At 34.9% G+C, this 17,479-nt stretch overlaps 1 protein-coding gene across 1 annotated transcript in view; it reads left to right on the forward strand.

Moving 5' to 3' along the window:
• Positions 1-17,479, forward strand: part of LOC135939748 (GTP-binding protein Di-Ras2) — a 141,143-nt gene that overhangs the window by 11,713 nt on the left and 111,951 nt on the right. Inside the window, exon 2 of the mRNA XM_065484297.1 lies at positions 7,094-7,138. The gene's annotated coding sequence lies outside the window, so the exon portion shown is untranslated. The remainder of the gene's footprint in view (positions 1-7,093; positions 7,139-17,479) is intronic.

Below are 17,479 nucleotides of genomic sequence, written 5' to 3' on the forward strand. Positions count from 1 at the left end.
CGGACAGATCCAATTTTGCGTCCAAAACTCGATTTGCCGGAATTGCGTAAATTGAAAAGGAGCGCGGGGCAAAAGTTTATCAGTAAAGTTTACAGACCACGCAGAGAGAGCAGCGGAGCAGTCGCGTCGCGTCGCTGTCCGGCAGTTGTCAAAAGGGCGGCTCGGTTTTCCATCTGCGCAAACAGCAGCGTGCGTGAAATGTGTTTCGCTGCAGCCGTCCGCAAACAGGAAGCTGTAATCACTTTAATTTCCTTTGCAAAACTCGTTCGAAATCACAACGCAGCAGCGCAGCGTGCTGTTTGCACCGGACAAACAGCAGCCAGTGAGAGAGAGCAAAGCCAGAAAAGTGCCCTCTCCGTGGGTCGGTCGGTTTGTTTGTTGCCAGAACCGAAATAAAAGCAGCGCGCACCGCACGCGCCGACCGATAAACAGAAATCAACCTTTTTTTGTTGTTACTTTTTAGCCTGTCGGCGCGGGACTGCTTATTCCGCGAATAATGGCAAATTGGATTTGCTCTCGGAATTACGAAAAAATCGTGCGACGTGAAAATCGGTGTATTGATGCGTCAGAGTTTGTCTGATTTCCATTTAAACCAAATCCACTCTAGAAACAAAAAGAATGTCCTCATTCCGTCAGAATTGCACAAGCTAAATCCGTTTGTAAATTTAACATTTTTTTTATAATTTAGATTTGATCTTCAACATTTTTATTCACTTTTTAAATTTAAATATTAAAAAAATCATGAACGTATTTTGGAATTTGATGAATATTTATTTTTAACAAACCAGGTCTCTTAGCTATAAGCTACTTAAAATAATTTTTAATGGTTTTTTATGCTTGTGTTCCTATTTTTATTTACTAATTCATCATCTTTGAAACTCTGTACTTCTCCTGTTTTCTTTCTTTAGGAATAGAAGTAAATTAACGTTGAGGACTATGGCTGTGAATTTAAGATGATTTTTTAAGGGATATATTTTGCTTCCTTTGGACAATTTTTCAATCCAAATTATACAGTTTTTAAGACCATCAGCTTTTTTATAGTTAAGAGATTTTTAAGGAAATTATCCTGAACTGAAGTAACTGTAACAAGGCATTTTCGTATCTTATCAGATCGCTTTATTAATAGTGAAAGACTAATAATTAAAATTATATATGGTCACGGAGTTAATTTAATTTCATCTTAAATTTTCAACGTGAACTTAACTGTCGGGAATTGATAAAAATAAATAAACAAATTAAAAATTAATGGCACAATCTTTGCTGGAGCTTAACCCAAATGGAAATGAAAATTGCAATTGGAACAAAAATTATTTGAGCTAACTAAAAATAAAGACTATTCTTTTTGTTGGTTTAATCTGCTCTAAAATTAAAAAAAGCAAAAATATAACAATCAAATTAAAAATTAATAATAGTTAAATTTAAAATAAATTTCTCATTGCAAACCAAAATACACTTACAATCCAGTGATTTTTAGTCCATTTAGATGGTTCAAGATGGTTTTGGCCAAATACCACTTTTTTCAGTATGATTTTAATGGTCCCGTAATGATTAATGCTCAGAAAAAACGTCTGACCTTCGAGCCCTTTTTTGGAGAAGTAGATTTGTGCCAAAAATAGCTTAACAAAAGATCAGGGAAAGCCTGTGCTTTATTGTTGATTTCAGAAGAGCAAACATTTGCGAGACCAATTAAGAACAAAAGCCCCGTCAGATGATGCGTCGTGAGGAAGAAAAGAAGTTTTTTTTTGTGTGTGTTATATCTCGAGGAAAACGCCGAATGCTCTCAAATATAGCCTTTTGGCGTCGCGGATCATGCTGTGCCGAATTTCATTATTTCCCGCTGTCACCCGTACAGCAGATTGTCCCTCGAGAGAGCGAGCAGGGTGGCGGGTGGCGAGCGACCTTTTGACTCTGACGCCAGCGAGAGCAGTGCAATCTCCAGCAAAAGTAGTCCGATCGGCTCGGATTATTTGTCCGGCGGGTGCGAAAAATCGGAGCCAAAGGTCAAACCCTTTTCCCAAAAGCACCGAAAGCTGGAAATGTTTTCTCGCAAAAGGTTAAAGACGAGGAAAATATATCAAAAAGGGCAAAAATGTTTTTATATTACTTACAGAAAGGCACGCAAAATTGTTTTGGTTTCTATTTAATTAAATTAAAAAAATGGAAATGATTCGAATATTTTAGGCTGCACTTAGCGGTTGATTGATTTTTTAGTTTTAATAAAAGGACATTGCACTAAAATTTTCCAATTTTCCAATTTAATTCAAAATTTAAAGCTCTTAACCATATTTTCTGACAAGATTTCGATTCCTCTCGTCGAGATCTATATAAACGCTTTTTGGGGAAGCACTTTGCTGTGAATTTAAATAAGATTTCAAGTAGAGAGACATGCAGTCATCTCCATTTATTATATTGCAGCCGCATTTCAAATTTCAATTCTGGCTTAAAATCTGTTTCTGCATTGGTAAAAAAGGATTCCTATGATTAGTCACTGATTATTATTTGCTGTTTCGATTCCCCAGTAATTGTTTATTTTTTCAACCCCGAAACTTCCGCGTGCAATGAAAATAGCTTGTATCATGGAATCTCTCACAGGAATTAACTAGGCATAAATTTATTGGCTTTAAGGATTTTTTGTTCAATATTGAAGAGATAGACATAAGAATTATTAAAAAATGCATGCCAAAAAATAAGTAAATATGTCAGTTCTAACACAAAAAAGAACAGGAATTTCCAGAATATCCTCATATTGAAACAAATTAAAAAATGCTATCATTAAATTAATTGACGTTATTTATTTCTGGTGGGTTCTTTATAAAAATTCTACATGTAACATGTAAAATACACACAAGCAGGTTTTCGACTGCTGGAACGTTTAATTGGAGGGTTTAAAAAGTATAATTTATTTTGATGTTTTTCACAAGTCAAAATTTATCGAGAGAGAGAAAAAAGTAACAAAAAGCGATAAAAATTGGTTGGAAAGAAAATTAAGCCCCTCTTTTGCGTCACAGATGACGTCAGAAGAAATTTTTGCTTCCGATCTGAACTTGATGGAAGCTAATATTGTTGTTATCTTTTGAAGAGCCTATTCAAGGAGGGGAACTTAATGATTTTGGTTCTTGAACTGCTCCTAAATTAGATTTTTCATTATTTTACTGTTCTTAAGGATGAAAATCTTCTGTTATGATGTCTGAATTTCCTCAGTAAAACTTTTATAAGCAGTGCTCTTTTGCACATTGTTTTTTAAGTTGTCAGCACTTTTTTAAAAACAATTATAAAGATTCGTTTCCTCCATTAGAATATTAAAATGGATGGTTAACATTTTTCTAAGTAAATTTAATATTTGAAATTTCCTGCATGAAACAATGGCTTGTTTTTCTGTATGTTTGTCATTAAATATTTATTCTATAGCTTTTAAAATATACAGGAAATCATACAATCTTTCCGAAAGTCATTTTTATGAAAAATTAAAAAGTGAGAAGGGTGAATCAACCCTTGGACTCAAGATTGACACCTTTATCTTTTTCAACCACAATTATATAACGCTTGCAAATGCAAATGAAAACAACTTTTAGTTCCCTAAAATATTTTTCATTATTTTTCAGACTCAAAATAAATTCTCCATTTATATTCTAATTAACTTGATAAAAGAAGGGCTGAAAATCCGAGCCTTCTCCGGCGGAGAAGGTGTTGGAAAGAGACGTTTGTCGCGCGCGTAACAAAGTTTGCACATATTCACAGATGGAAGAACTCTTCTCTCTCTTTCCGCGAGTTTCTTTCTCCCCTTTCAAACGCGGCGGGACGAGGAGACAATCATTTCCAGAGCACTGGATGAATTTCGCTGCCACCGTCCGCTTCTCCAACCATTCGTTCTTTCGTTCGGCGCGTTTTTAATTAAACGAAACGGCAGTCATGCGCGGAATGCCTTTGACGGAAATATTTGCACGCCTTTGTGCCCGCTGAAACGCGCACTTTTTCCTCGCCACTGCCTCGATTTGACGCGAGAGGCTCTTTTTTACAACACGACACATCATATAATTAGCTAGGTGCCGGCTGCGATTCTCGGTTTCGGCGTGTTTTGTCGTGTGCTCGGCCGCGATAAGCGCATTTCACGCCGCGTCCTATCTCTCGCCGGCAACGCTTCCTTTTGTCGGAGAAAACCGGAAAATCTATCTCGAGAAAGCGAGAGAGCGAGCGCGTGAAGAGATCGGAGAAAGGCTCAACTTGCCTGATCTAGCTCGCACGCCAGGCCGCCGCTAATGGAGCAGCCAAAATGTCAAAACTCGGCGTCGCGCGTCGCACGTCGAGATCGCACACTCCTGATTCTGACAGCGGCGTAAATGGAGTGTAAATTTGAATTATAGAGATTTTAACTCTCCAGATTACGTCAGAAATTTAATTTCTTATAGACGATTCTCGAATAGATTAACTTAATTTGGGTATTTTGATTTTTTCCAAAAATATTTAGGTTTCTTTAACGGCCAGTTGAAATATTCAGACGAATTTAAATTTGCTCAATACAGGAAAACACTGAAAGAATTAATCAGCTTTCTGAATTTAGGCATTTTTTGACGCTACAATCAACTGCTGAATTTTAATGAGGCTAAACAAAGACCCATTTCAAAAATCTGCAATTAATTTTCCAAAAAAAATAAAAAAAACCTTGCAAGACTCAAATGTACTATTTTGTATCTTCTGATTATTAAATTTTCATACTTTTTCTCATCCCGGAAGCAATTAAATTCCTTTGCTAAAAAGGGGGCGTGATCAGTAAAATAAAAAATTGGATTTTGGGCCACATTTGGTCTGAATAAAAGGACATGGAAAAATTGGTCGGTTAGAGTTATTTCTCATGAAATATTATTTCTTATCTAAACAATCGCTACCATTCCACGTCACCTTCTACGACATTTTTACAAAATTCCCATTTTTCAGAATGATAGCGCCACCCAATTTTTCCTTTTTTAAATTTGCTTGACCAAAATGTAGCCCGTAAAATTATTTGACTCAATTTGGCCCTTAAAAATTACAGGGAAAAAAATGAAACTGGTTCCTTCCTATGGAATTTTTAAATAAATTGTTCGATAAAATTTGGGCTATTAACATATAAAAAAGAAAAATAATCTAATTTACAATTAGACATAATTTTTGAAATCAGTATTCGGGTAAATTCTTCCGGTACAAATTGTTTCTCAAGTCTCTTTTGTTTTTATTGGGTTCCATGCTATGCAAAACATAATTAAATAAATAAAATCTATATATCGAAAGTTATCATTGCAATGGTGAGCGTACTATACTTTAAAGTACACATTCTTATTGATACCAAAAAATAAAGTTCCACATCTTTATTTATTTTTTTAAAATTATATTGCTGCATTTATGATTTTATAAACAATTTTATTTAAAATTAAAAAATAAATATTTTTAAAATATCAATATCATTTAGTGTTATAACTGATTAAATCAAAAATGATCTTTGTTGCTATATGGTTTCTATACTTTACCTAATTGTAAATTAAACAACCTTTGAACAAATTTAAAAATACTAAAAATGTTGCGGTGGGGTTATGTTAAATCCCACAATTGCAAAATTTCAAAATTATATTCATGCCTACTCTTGGTTTTCAATGTTGAACAAAAATAAGATAATCCAACCGAACGCTGCATAATGAAAATCCACAGCATCGAGCACAAGCACTCGCAATCAAGATGAATCATTAGTGCGCGAGCGGTCGCGATAAGCGCGAGCAATGTTCGGAAATCAGAATTGACGGTCGGTTTTAGAATAATTAATGCGAATTTATTGGAAGTTATATCGCTCGTGGTTTGGCGTACAAATTAATTCCTGAGCGGAATTAAAATGAAAGAAGATATGAATGGGGAACACGCGCGTTGCTGGCGGCGCAAAATCAAGGAATCAATAACCAATTATAGCGCTCGGCAAGATTGCGGCTCTTCCGTTTCGCCAAATCAAATAAATATTTCGAGGCGCAACGCAAGGATGAATTTTGTTAGCGTTCTTTCTTTTCCTCCTTTCGACGCGTCCAAATTTATCTCGGCTTTTGTCAGATCTCAATTGACGTCTTTCAAAATAGATATTGCTTCTGGATGTGAATAAGAATAATAGCAGTCTCGACTATAAATATTTCATTCGGTTATTTTGAAACTTCAGACACATAATGGAGCGTGAAATTGAAGGAAAAATTAAATCAAAAGACCAGAATTTGTTAGAGGAGCATTATAACGTTGTTTTATTAAATAAAAAGTTGAATTTCTTGTTTTAAAATAACATGCGACAGTTTTAGTGGTCATTTTTTACTTTTTATGCTTGTCTGAGGATCAATTTTTGCGGTACAAATTGTTCCTCAAAACTGTTCTGTTTTTATTTAATTTTTTGCAAAAAAACTAACTAATTAATACTGTTTATAATTTTAAAAATTTATCTTTGAAATTAAAAATGTACAATGCTTTAAAATTTAGTATAATTTTTATATTTTAAACAATAATAAAATTAAGTTTCATAGATTTATGTATTTTTTAATTATATTGCTGCATTTATTTTCAATTTTATTTAAATAAAAAATAATTATTTATAATATTACGGACCGCACCTCGCCGTTCAGATTTTGAAAGGGGAATATTCTGCACAATTAAGCCTATCTTGCATCTATATGTTCTAATCGCCTGATCTGGAGGAATTGCACATTAGCGGAAGAGAGACATCTCTATACAAGCAAGCACGCGAACCACTTTCGAGTTTCGAGGGCTCAAGGTGGTGGAGATCGACCTGTCAGGCACCTTCTTTAAAAGCCAAGTCCTCAATAAATTATTTTCACTTTTTGATAGTGAGGTTGACCATTTTGTTCGAGCCTGCTGGAATTCTCTACAGCTAAACTTGTGGTATTCTTGAAAATTGGAGTAGAAGTTTTGCCGATGCGACGCATGCCGGGTCAAAACAGTAAAGAGGACGTGCGGACCAATTTTATCTAGCGTTTTCTACTGTAACCATCCAGATTTTGATGTAACAAGAATATAAAAGCCATTTTTGGTATTGACATGAAGTAAATAAATACATAATATTCCTTTTTTGTTCCAGGCTAACCAAACCACGCACTTTACAATCTTAGTCGCGGTTATTGAGGTAAGTGATTAATTTTCATTAATTTTAAACAATTTAAAATCTCGATCGTTCTGCGTTACGAAAGACTTTAATTGAATTACTGGTATATAGAAAATATATTTGTATCAATTTTCCCGACGAGCACACAGAGGCTTTGGAAGCTGATTTAATTAAAGTTATCAGTTTTTTCACTCTCAGTTATTGAAACAAATTTTGCCACTTTTAGACGCTTCAAAACTCATCTTTTAGACAAATCAAGTGAATGTAAAATTAAGTATCTTTAAACCTATCATCTAATTGAAAAGGTAAACTTTAAAAATAGATTCTACAGTGAGCCTGAAATTGACAGTATAATTTGACTCAATTCACACTCCTACAGCTACTGAAGGCCATCAGTTAACGTAATTTTCTGTCTACAATTTAAAAAATTCAAACTACGAAAGAGTTAAAAATATAACTCTTTGTTGTAAATAAATTAGTTCGTTTAAAGACCATCCTTGCTACCAGCGGGGTCCAGATGTGCGATAAAATTGGTTCCTACTCCTACTGCGCAGATCCAAGATGGCGTCTGAATGAGGGAAACAAAAAGCTCTCTTTGGATTGCCATACGAGTTTCAACAGTTTGTTTTTACGATCCAAAAGACAAGTAATGCAAATTATGTCACAATATGGACGAAAACATGCTTCTTTTCGCGCATTTTCACGTGACCGTTTTTTCGCGCAATACTCCACCGGACGCCATATCTGCGCGTTTCACGAATCTGGCCCCCGCTGCTTGCTACAATTAAATTTCTAATTTTCTCCAAACTAAAGCAGGGAAACAGTGCTCCTCACTAAAAAAACATGCAGAAACATTTTCCGAGTTTTCTGCGTAAAATTTGCCTTGAGGATAAGTTCACAAATATTATTTGTTTATTTTCTCCATTTTCTCATTATCATTGCAACAAATATAAATTATTTGTCAGGAAATTTATTTATATTTGCATCTCGTAAAATCAAAATAGGGTTAGATCTTTTGATGACGAGTCTCATTTCATCTTTACTTAGCAACATACTGAACCAAAACCCTCTCTTCACATATTTGCTCAGCGTCGAGCGGGCTCAGCGTTTATTTTTCAAATATTTTGCTTGCGGCCGTGTGCGCAGAGAGTTAATTGCGTTTGTCGGTGAAATTCGCCGACGGGGCGGACGCGCGAGCGAGCGCGAGGGTCGTTGATGTTTTGCGAGATGGGTTGGTGCATTGCAGCCGCCCGCCGGTGGCTCGCAGCGCAGTTCGTCATAATAATACACCTTTACACGCACGGTATGGCGCTTGTCGGCGTGTGATTGCCAGTCTGCTCACGCCGCAGGACGCGCAGCAAAACCGCAGGCCAGCGTTGCCTGTGACACCGCACCAAACGTGCCGCTTGAATTATGATTTTATAATTATTTCCAGCGTGTGTGTGTGTGTTGTGTCTCTCAACAGACGTGAACAAATGACACGTTTTGTGGAGATTTATGGAAGATTATAAGCTTATTTTACACATTGTTCAGAGCTGAGATACGCTCGTGAGAATTTTTTTAGATATTCTCTCCTAATAAGTACAATTGAAATAAAATCAGATTTAAAAAATTGGATTGTTTTGAGGAATCAAGTGGAATAAATTAAATCTAAAATATAAGAAGTCAAAAAATAAATTTATGGCCTGTCTTGGGGCAGTGGAAACCTTTTTTCCTAGTGATTAAAGAAAGAGCCAAAGTTAATTAGATGTAAAAATTCAATTTGTTAAAGTATATAAAAAAATTAAAAATAAATAAATTATTTTACGTGTACTGAACACGCTGTGAAAATGATTTTCATAGTTTTAATTGTTTTTATATTAAAATTTGTTTTAATGTAATAAATCAATTTTTAATTTCAATTTTCAGAAATATATATCCTATTTTTTTAGAAATGATTAAAGTTTTTTTTTTAATTATTATTTATAGGCTTCCTAGTGCACACTATTGAAATATAAGATATTATTTTACTACTATACATGTGGCCATGGAAGTTGAGTGTTGAACCTTGATTTTATTGAGTACTTTACCAAATCCGGAATAGTAATAATAAGTGAAATAAACTTGATTCACTGTGTCATACATCAAGAAAATTTCATATTAACACTTACTAAGATTACGCTGTGAATGCTGCGCAAAAACCGAAATAAATTTCCAGCGATGCATGATCGGAAGGAGCCAGGAGCCTCGAATGTAGCCGTGTTGTTGACAATGATTACGGAATAGATGCAGATAAATTATGAAGAGTTAAATTAGCTGAAGAAATAATTTAGCACAAGCGTATGATGATGCTAATTGTAACAGTATTTCAGTCAATGGTCATTTAATTTTATCAGTGCTCCAGATAGACGTTTTGTGGAAATTTATAGAAGATTAGAACCTTATTTTACGCAGAAAAATTCAGATTTAATTTTGAGCATAAGTTAATTTGAATTTATACTAGCACTTGCTAGGGAAGGCAATTATTTTGGTCTCCAGAATCAATTCTTGATTAAAAAATGATTTGTATGTAAAAATTTTCGTTATTATTGTTTAGATTAATTAAATTTACAAAACAAATAGAAAAAGAGAGAAAAATGGAACCTTTAACACTCTCATCATTAAGCTGTACTTTACCAGTCAGGGTTTTACCTGACGATTTACTTGATCCTAATATCATCAGGTAAAACCCTGACATAACCGACAGTAAAATTTCATTCTTGTTGGGAATTCCCAGCCCCACCACCTTTAAGAACATTTTGCTTCTTGTATTTTGAAAATTAAATGATTCGCAAGATTTTGAACAGAAAAAAAGAAACTTGTGTCTCGAGAACTGAACAAAATAATAATTATTTATTGTTTAGAGGAATCAAATGATCTAAAAAATAAAAATAAAATTTAAGAAATTAAAAAACAGCTTTCTGGCTTGTTTTGGGGCAGCGGAAACCTTTTTCCTCGTGATTTAAGAAACAGCCAAAGTATGTTAAGCATATATATGCAGTAATTAAAAAGTATTATTGCAAATAAAAAAATTATTAAACCTGCATGTACTTTTGGGGGGTATGAAGAGGGTTGGAATGATGAAGACCGATGAATTCCGATTGACGAATTTTGTTGGTGTATTGGTTTACAGTAGGAAATTCGATCGGATACTTAATCAAATACCAGAACTGAAATTGTTTTTCAATAATGAGTTACAAATTCTTTTTGCTAACTGACTGTTGGACTCACCCCTTTGAATCGGGCTCTGCTCAATTAAACGAATCACGTCAGCACCGTGTGGCTGACGGACGAAAACTGATTATTATTTTTAAATCATCTTTCTGCTGTTAAACAATAGTGCAAAATTACAATAATTCAAACCGCCGACAATTGTTGGCTTCCAACAAAAAGCAGGACCTCGTTGTTGTACCGCTACATACTAAAAAAGCTGTAAAAATTATTTTGTATCTTTTTATTTTTTTATATTAAATATTATTTTAGTGTATTAAATAAATTTTTATTTTAATTATCAGAATTACATAATATTTTTCTTGAGAAAATATTAAACTCATAGTTTTAACTATTATTTATAAGATTTCTAGTGCTACATTCAATGATATTAGTCTTATTCTTGTACAGTAAATAATGGTTTTTTACTATCAATGCGACAATGCGTAAATATTAAGAATTTTTGGTCTTCTTTATAGATAAAATGCATATATATGCTTCGGAAAATCCGTAAAACGTTTTTGCAATGCAGTTTTTTCCAAAAAAATGCAGGTTTTGGCGAACCTTGCTTGTCAAAGCTAAAAATGCAAAATTCTGTTCACTTTTTATCTGTAAAGATCATCTTCAAGAAACAACCCTTTGGATGCGCAACAATTAGTCTGTATTCATGCGGGAGAGCCAGGACGTAGTACAAAAATTAAAGCAATGAAAAGCCAAGTGTAAGCGGGTCCTTTGAAGCGTTGCCCGAGGGTTGTCAGCTGTTGGCCCGCCGCGCGCTTATAAAATGGGCCGAATTCTCGAGATGTCGAGATCGCTCCGCTTCTCGGCTGTGGCAAGCAGCAAAAGCCGGCTCACGTGCTGTTTTGCGAAGCGTCGCACGGGCTGAAAAGGCATTCGCGGTGCTCGTTTTCGGAATGCCGATGAGCCCGTTCAGCCCGTGCGCCGCGCCAGCCTCCTTTGTGCCCCTGACGACCATCGTAAAGTAGCTGCCGAAATCGCGCACGCCTGCGAAACGCACTCTTTAGAATTAATTTCGGCCCGAAATGTGCGTGGCACGGACCACGCACCGGGCTTTACGGCGCAGATGTGCGACGAAAACCGAATTTTCGCAACGCAATTAAGGCTGTCAAGTGGGCGGTGAGACATTTAGACGCGTTTTTATTTCTTCTGAGACCTGCCAGTTTTATAGGGTGAATCTGCTAACTGTAGAAACTGTAACTTTCGCTCTAGAGAGTGCGAAAAATTTTAAATTACTACATATAACTGAGTTGAAAATTGTTTAAAATAATCAGCGGGGTCCAGATTCGTGCGGTGGATTATGGCGCGAAAAAACGGTCACTTGTAAATGCGCGAAAAGAAGTAAGTTTTGTTCAATATTTTGACATAATTTGCATTACTCTTAACTAATTGTGTCTTTTTGATCGTAAAAACAAACTCTTGACACTCGTACGGCAATCCAAAGAGAGCTTTTTGTTTCCCACATTCAAACGCAATCTTGAATCTGCGCAGTAGGAAACAATTTTATCGCACGTCTGGCCTCCGCTGAAAATAATCTAATCTGAAATCAATTCTGTTTTAAATTTTTTTCTATAAAATTGTTGATTCATGCAAGGAAAATAGAAAATAAAATTTAAAAAATGAAATTAGAAAAATTCTATGTTCTGTTTAATTTGAATAAAAATCAAATTTTCTTCCTTGAGAGTTCAAAAAGGCTTTGGAGGGTTTGAAGATGGTTTTTGAGTCGCATTAACATATTTTTTATTCGTAATTACCAGCGGAAGACACTCAATATTTATATTAACCATTAGAAAAACTCTTGAAAAAATCTGAGTTGTGCTAGAATTTCTCACGCGATAAAAATATATATTTAAATTGATAAAAAAATTATTGCAGACTTAGAGTAGAAGTTTTTCCGATTTTATTTGAAAATAAGAGAACAAATCCTTCAGAGCTTATAGCTGAAATAATTATTCCTGACAAATTAAAAGGGATTTTAATCAGGCCGCGAAAAACCACATTTAAAAAATTGCAGTGCAGAGGTAAAAAGTGTTTCTTTAATTTTAACCAGTTCACTTCTCAGTTTTCAGTAATTTTTTTAATTATTTTGCTCATGACCTCGACTTGAAAAACATTTGGAGATAAATTTTTGAAGAAATTGAGGCAGCAATAAATGACAATTTAAAAGAAAAAATAGGCACAATAGAGGTAATTTCGAACACTTCAACCGCAAATTTTAGATTTTCAGAAGGTAAAAATGGAATAAATTAATTTCTTGTGCAAGAAATTGGTAAAAACCGTTAAAAATCAGTGGTGAAAAAACCGAATGTTAAGCAAATGCGACCCTTATTTTAATATTAAATATCTCTTTTATTAAAATTATATTTCTACAGAAATTTTTCCGAATATTTAGAGATTATAACTAAAACCTCTTTACTGCTAAAAATATTTAACAATAATTTAATTAACGCCTATGTTAGAATAAGTAATGATTTGTTTTCTTTTCATTTATATTTTTTCATGGAAACAAAAGAAGGAATTGAGAAATAAATAAATCGACCAAATGTAAGCATAATATTTCATTAAATCAAACTAGTTCATCTGCACTCTGAATATGAAATAATTTTATATATTTATTAATATTAAAAAGAACCGAATAAGTTACAGATTAAATAATGGACCTTTTTATCAAGTTGAATCAAACAAGACGTACTTGTTATGTTTTTTTTTAGAGACACGTTTGAAAGACAAGCTACATAACGACGTTGCGTTGCTCCACTTCACTACTTGACTTATTTGTGTTGGAGAACGAGCACACACAGAGTTGTTACGGAGCAAACTCACGGACAGTGACAAAGCAAAAGTTGATAAAGCTCTATAGCTGTCTCTCTGTGCTCCCCGTTTGCCATATTATTCGCAATGACGAGTGATGTAAACGAACTGCTCTGCTTGTAAATGTGTTGAAATAAATAGCACACGCAGAGAGAGAGAGAGAGAGAGAGAGAGAGAGAGAGAGAGAGAGAGAGAGAGAGAGAGAGAGAGAGAGAGAGAAGAGTTATACGGTTGCAAACAATTTTACTATGCTCTCGCATGCTAATTAATTAAAGCCATAAATATATCCTATTCAACTTTAGACCGGATTGTCTTCATTATTACGGTTTTCCCTGAAATCGAAGGGCTTTGCAGAAGTTAAGCGCTTTGAAGCGTGCTCCAACGTTTTTTGCCTGATGATGAAAGAAATCGTCAAGGAAATACACTCTGTCAAGTGTTCCTTGAGCTCCGGTAATAACTCGGCATTCAGACATATTCCGAGAGAGCGACTTCTTTTGCCTCTCTAATCAGACGAGTGCTGAAGCATCGCGCCGCTTCCGAATGCCGACTGCAAATTCCGCCAGAGTATAAAATTTAAGAAGATTTGTCTCGACGACGATATTGAATATTTCTTTTTCTGACTGAAATCGATTTGAAAATGGTTCAATCGGAAGGAATCACGTTTCATTTGGCGGAATGAGTTTGAGTTTATTTTCTCACTGAGACAGGCAGACGGAAATCAACTGTCTCGCACGGAAATTGACTGAAAACAGGAAAAGAACTGAAAGAAATACGCAAGCAGTTAATTTTATCAAATTAAAATCTCGAGCAAATCCACGAGTATAGAATAATTATTGTAATTTTTCGGTAGTTCTTGCTGAAAAGATTGTAAACGCATTTTTTCAAGAACAATATCCACTTCGTAGAAATATCTTAAATATCTCTGATAAATAAGAAAAATTGCATGTTTTCAAATTAAAACAAAATCAACTATTTTAAGGTTAAAAAACAACTAAAGAGCCCAGCCCACAAATGCAAATTTTAATTAGTGAATTAAAACACTTTTTTACTCAAATAAAAAGGCGCAAAAACAGATATGAATTATTTTCTAAATATGTTTTTATAGATAAACAATTGATCTGCATTGAAATTTATTTTTCTTTCATTTAAAAAAAATGTCGATTTTATTTATGATCGAAATACGTTTCAGAAGGCTATGGATTTGAAATTTAAACTTTATTTCATATCGAAAAATAATAAATGAAATTAGGAATGCGTGCCGTTGGAATTTTTGGAATCAGTCTTGGCGTTTAGCAAACAAGCACAGGACAATGAGAGCGGAAATTAAATTGTGACGTCAATCACTTCTCAAAGAGGCGAAGATATTGGAGTTTTTCTTATTTCCTTTGAATTTTTTAACCAAACAAAAGGCGAGAAACAACAATCAGGTCAACAGAAGTGGCGTGTTCTGAATATAAACAACCAAGGGCTTTTCCAAAATATCTAATAATTATTTTTAGAATTATTACCTGAGCCTAACAATGTTTTTTACGACGTCAATTTAATTTAAATCCTGGAATCCTCAGCTAGAGAAGGGAATAAATCAAATAATAAATACACAAAATTCCAAACAATCCCAAAAAACCTTTTCCCTATATCTGCTCCGTTTTTAATATTTGTTGGGTCGTAAATTGTGACACTCTCAGCTGTTGCAAATATGTATCCCCTTTTCGGGCCGTTCATCATGCTTAAAAACACTCCCTCGCACCCCTTTTTTCGCGCGCCCCAGTCCAAATTTCGGCCGCTAAAAGGCAAAGGACAAATTCGGATATGTGTTTGCTTTTATTATCACTGCGCGATGCGATGATTTTTTTTCTCTCGCCGAGAGCGGAGTAATCACTGCTGCACGATGGCTGCTCAGTGTGTTTGTTATCTCTCGAGTGCGGAGCAGAGACAGACACGCAGGCAGCGCGCGCGGCATTCGCAGATTGAGCACTGCCTTTTATTACTCTTCCCGAGCGCGCCAAATTAGATTTATGCCAAGCTCGAATATTCCGCTGAGGCAGAATTTTTTACATTCTGTGATTCTCTTTGAATGGAGTCATTCACTGTGAAAGGTCAAATTTGATTTGCTACTCTTCAAGGCCGATTTCCTCGTGGAAAGTGTTTTTTTCTGCTTCTCAGAGAATGAAGTTAAAATCTGGAAAGAAATTAATAATGCTGATAATCGTTGGGGGCTTGGAAAATTTATCATGAAAATAGCTTCAGTAGAATGAATATTTTTGTTGTTATTTATTTACTAACAGCTGATTAGCCCGGTAATTGGAAAACGACCGTTAGATGGCACATCAGGCTAAAGGAAATGTAACAAAATACACGGGAATGAATTTATTAGGTCAGCACGCCTCTTTTTTGACGCTTCTGATCGGCCGCTGGACTGTCTCCTGATTGGCCTCCATTATTTCGACGCCATATTGAATTCTGACCGGCGGGAACCAACACAAATCGCAACTTGGCCCCCGGTGGGCTGTACTGTATTAATTTAGTTTTAAAATAATCTTTATTATGGTTCTGCAGGGCTATTTTGCCCCCATTTATTTCCATATCCGGACAAAATAATATCAGTTTGTACATAATTGTTTACAATTTTTCAATATTTCTTTTAAAAATTCATTGAAAGCACTTTGATTTCCGTTGAGAGACAAATTCGGTGGGAGGTTGTTCCACAGGAACTTGGAAACAGTTTTTGGGCATTTCAACACTTACAAAAAATGGGGCCAGCAGTTTCATTTGATGCGCTCTTTTCTTGCCAAAGAGGTTTACATCGTACATTTTGGCTACTAAATAACACAGATAAGGCGGACAATATTTACACAGAATTTTGTGTCTGCACTAACACGTGCGAATTTTTCTTATTATTTCAAATAAAAATATTACTGGATTTGTTTTAATTTTTATATTTATGGTTTTTAAATGTTAATATAAGTTTATACAAGAATTTTAATATTTATTTGAGTTATCATGTCAATTTAAATTAATTTAAAAAACTAACTAATTGAACTTTTGCTAAAAATTATAATTTAAAGTTAATTTTTCCTTTCTCTATTTGATTTTTATAAGTAAAAAATTAATTTTCCAGATCGCCATAATATTTGTAGACGGTAAATCTGTTATTGAAAGTCCTCTCTTAAATGGCGTTATTTATTGTTAGATGATTTGCGTAAATAGAACGGAATGAAAACTAATTAATCAATTTAAAACTTCAATCTATTCAGTATTCACGATCCCAACAATTCCTCTTTGTCCACCATGTACGAAAAATAAATTCAAGCCAAGCAGCTCTCTGCTTGGAACGCAAATATTGATTACCTGCTTGTTTTTCGCAGCGATTCGAGCGCGTTGGCTGGAAAACAAGGCTTAATGAACAAACACGCATCCAGTTTTGCGTAATCCGCGCGTCCATCTAATGTTGCTTGCGCCAGATAAGCAGTACACAATTTCGCAATAACAGACTGAAAGCGGCGGCATATAGTGGCATGGCAAACTTATTCCAATAGAAAGATTATACACGCCGGCTCTCTCGGACACGCTGTATTATAGAGCAAACGTGCGAGCTGCGAGCGCCCTTTGCTGCAGCTGGATTTTAACGCTGCGGGCAACCTGCTTCTCGTCTCGGTCGCGCCGGTTGCATACGTGCTCTATCTCCGCAGACTGTTCGCGGATACACTCCACTCCACTCGATCGCTTTGATAATTTATCCGGCTCCATTATATCCACTGACCTCTTTATCCCTTTTTCAAATATATTACTGCGGTATCGGAATTTCTTATTAAAAGCGGAGGTTTCAAGCATAGCGAGGTCGTAAATTGCAAAATATGGCCTCTGGTGGAAACTGGCAGGTCCATTTTGATGATTTACAATGACGGAACATTTATTAAGCTTCTGTTACAAATTTTTCTCCATTTATTTGATATTTCTCGCCTGATTTAAAATTTTGTAGCATAAAATTGCACGTTGCAAATTTTACCGGGTTTTACAGGACAATTTTGGAGAACTTTTAGGCCTCAGTATCTCACCTCCTCTTATGGATAGTTTAAAAAAAGGAAACCCCTCGCCAAGCCCAATCGAAGAAATGCCAAATTTGATGTCGTTAATTAGGTCAAAGTAAAATTCATTACTGTTATTTTGGTTTACAATTAAAATTTTGGATTACTTTTGAAATTTGAGATCGTTACAGAATATTCTTCCTTGTTTTTAAATAAAAAATAGGAAATTATTAAATTATTGTTTCGTGTATTGCAAATACACATTGTCAGCACCAAATCT

Source organism: Cloeon dipterum, chromosome 3 (assembly GCF_949628265.1).
Source record: "Cloeon dipterum chromosome 3, ieCloDipt1.1, whole genome shotgun sequence".
NCBI lineage: Eukaryota > Metazoa > Arthropoda > Insecta > Ephemeroptera > Baetidae > Cloeon > Cloeon dipterum.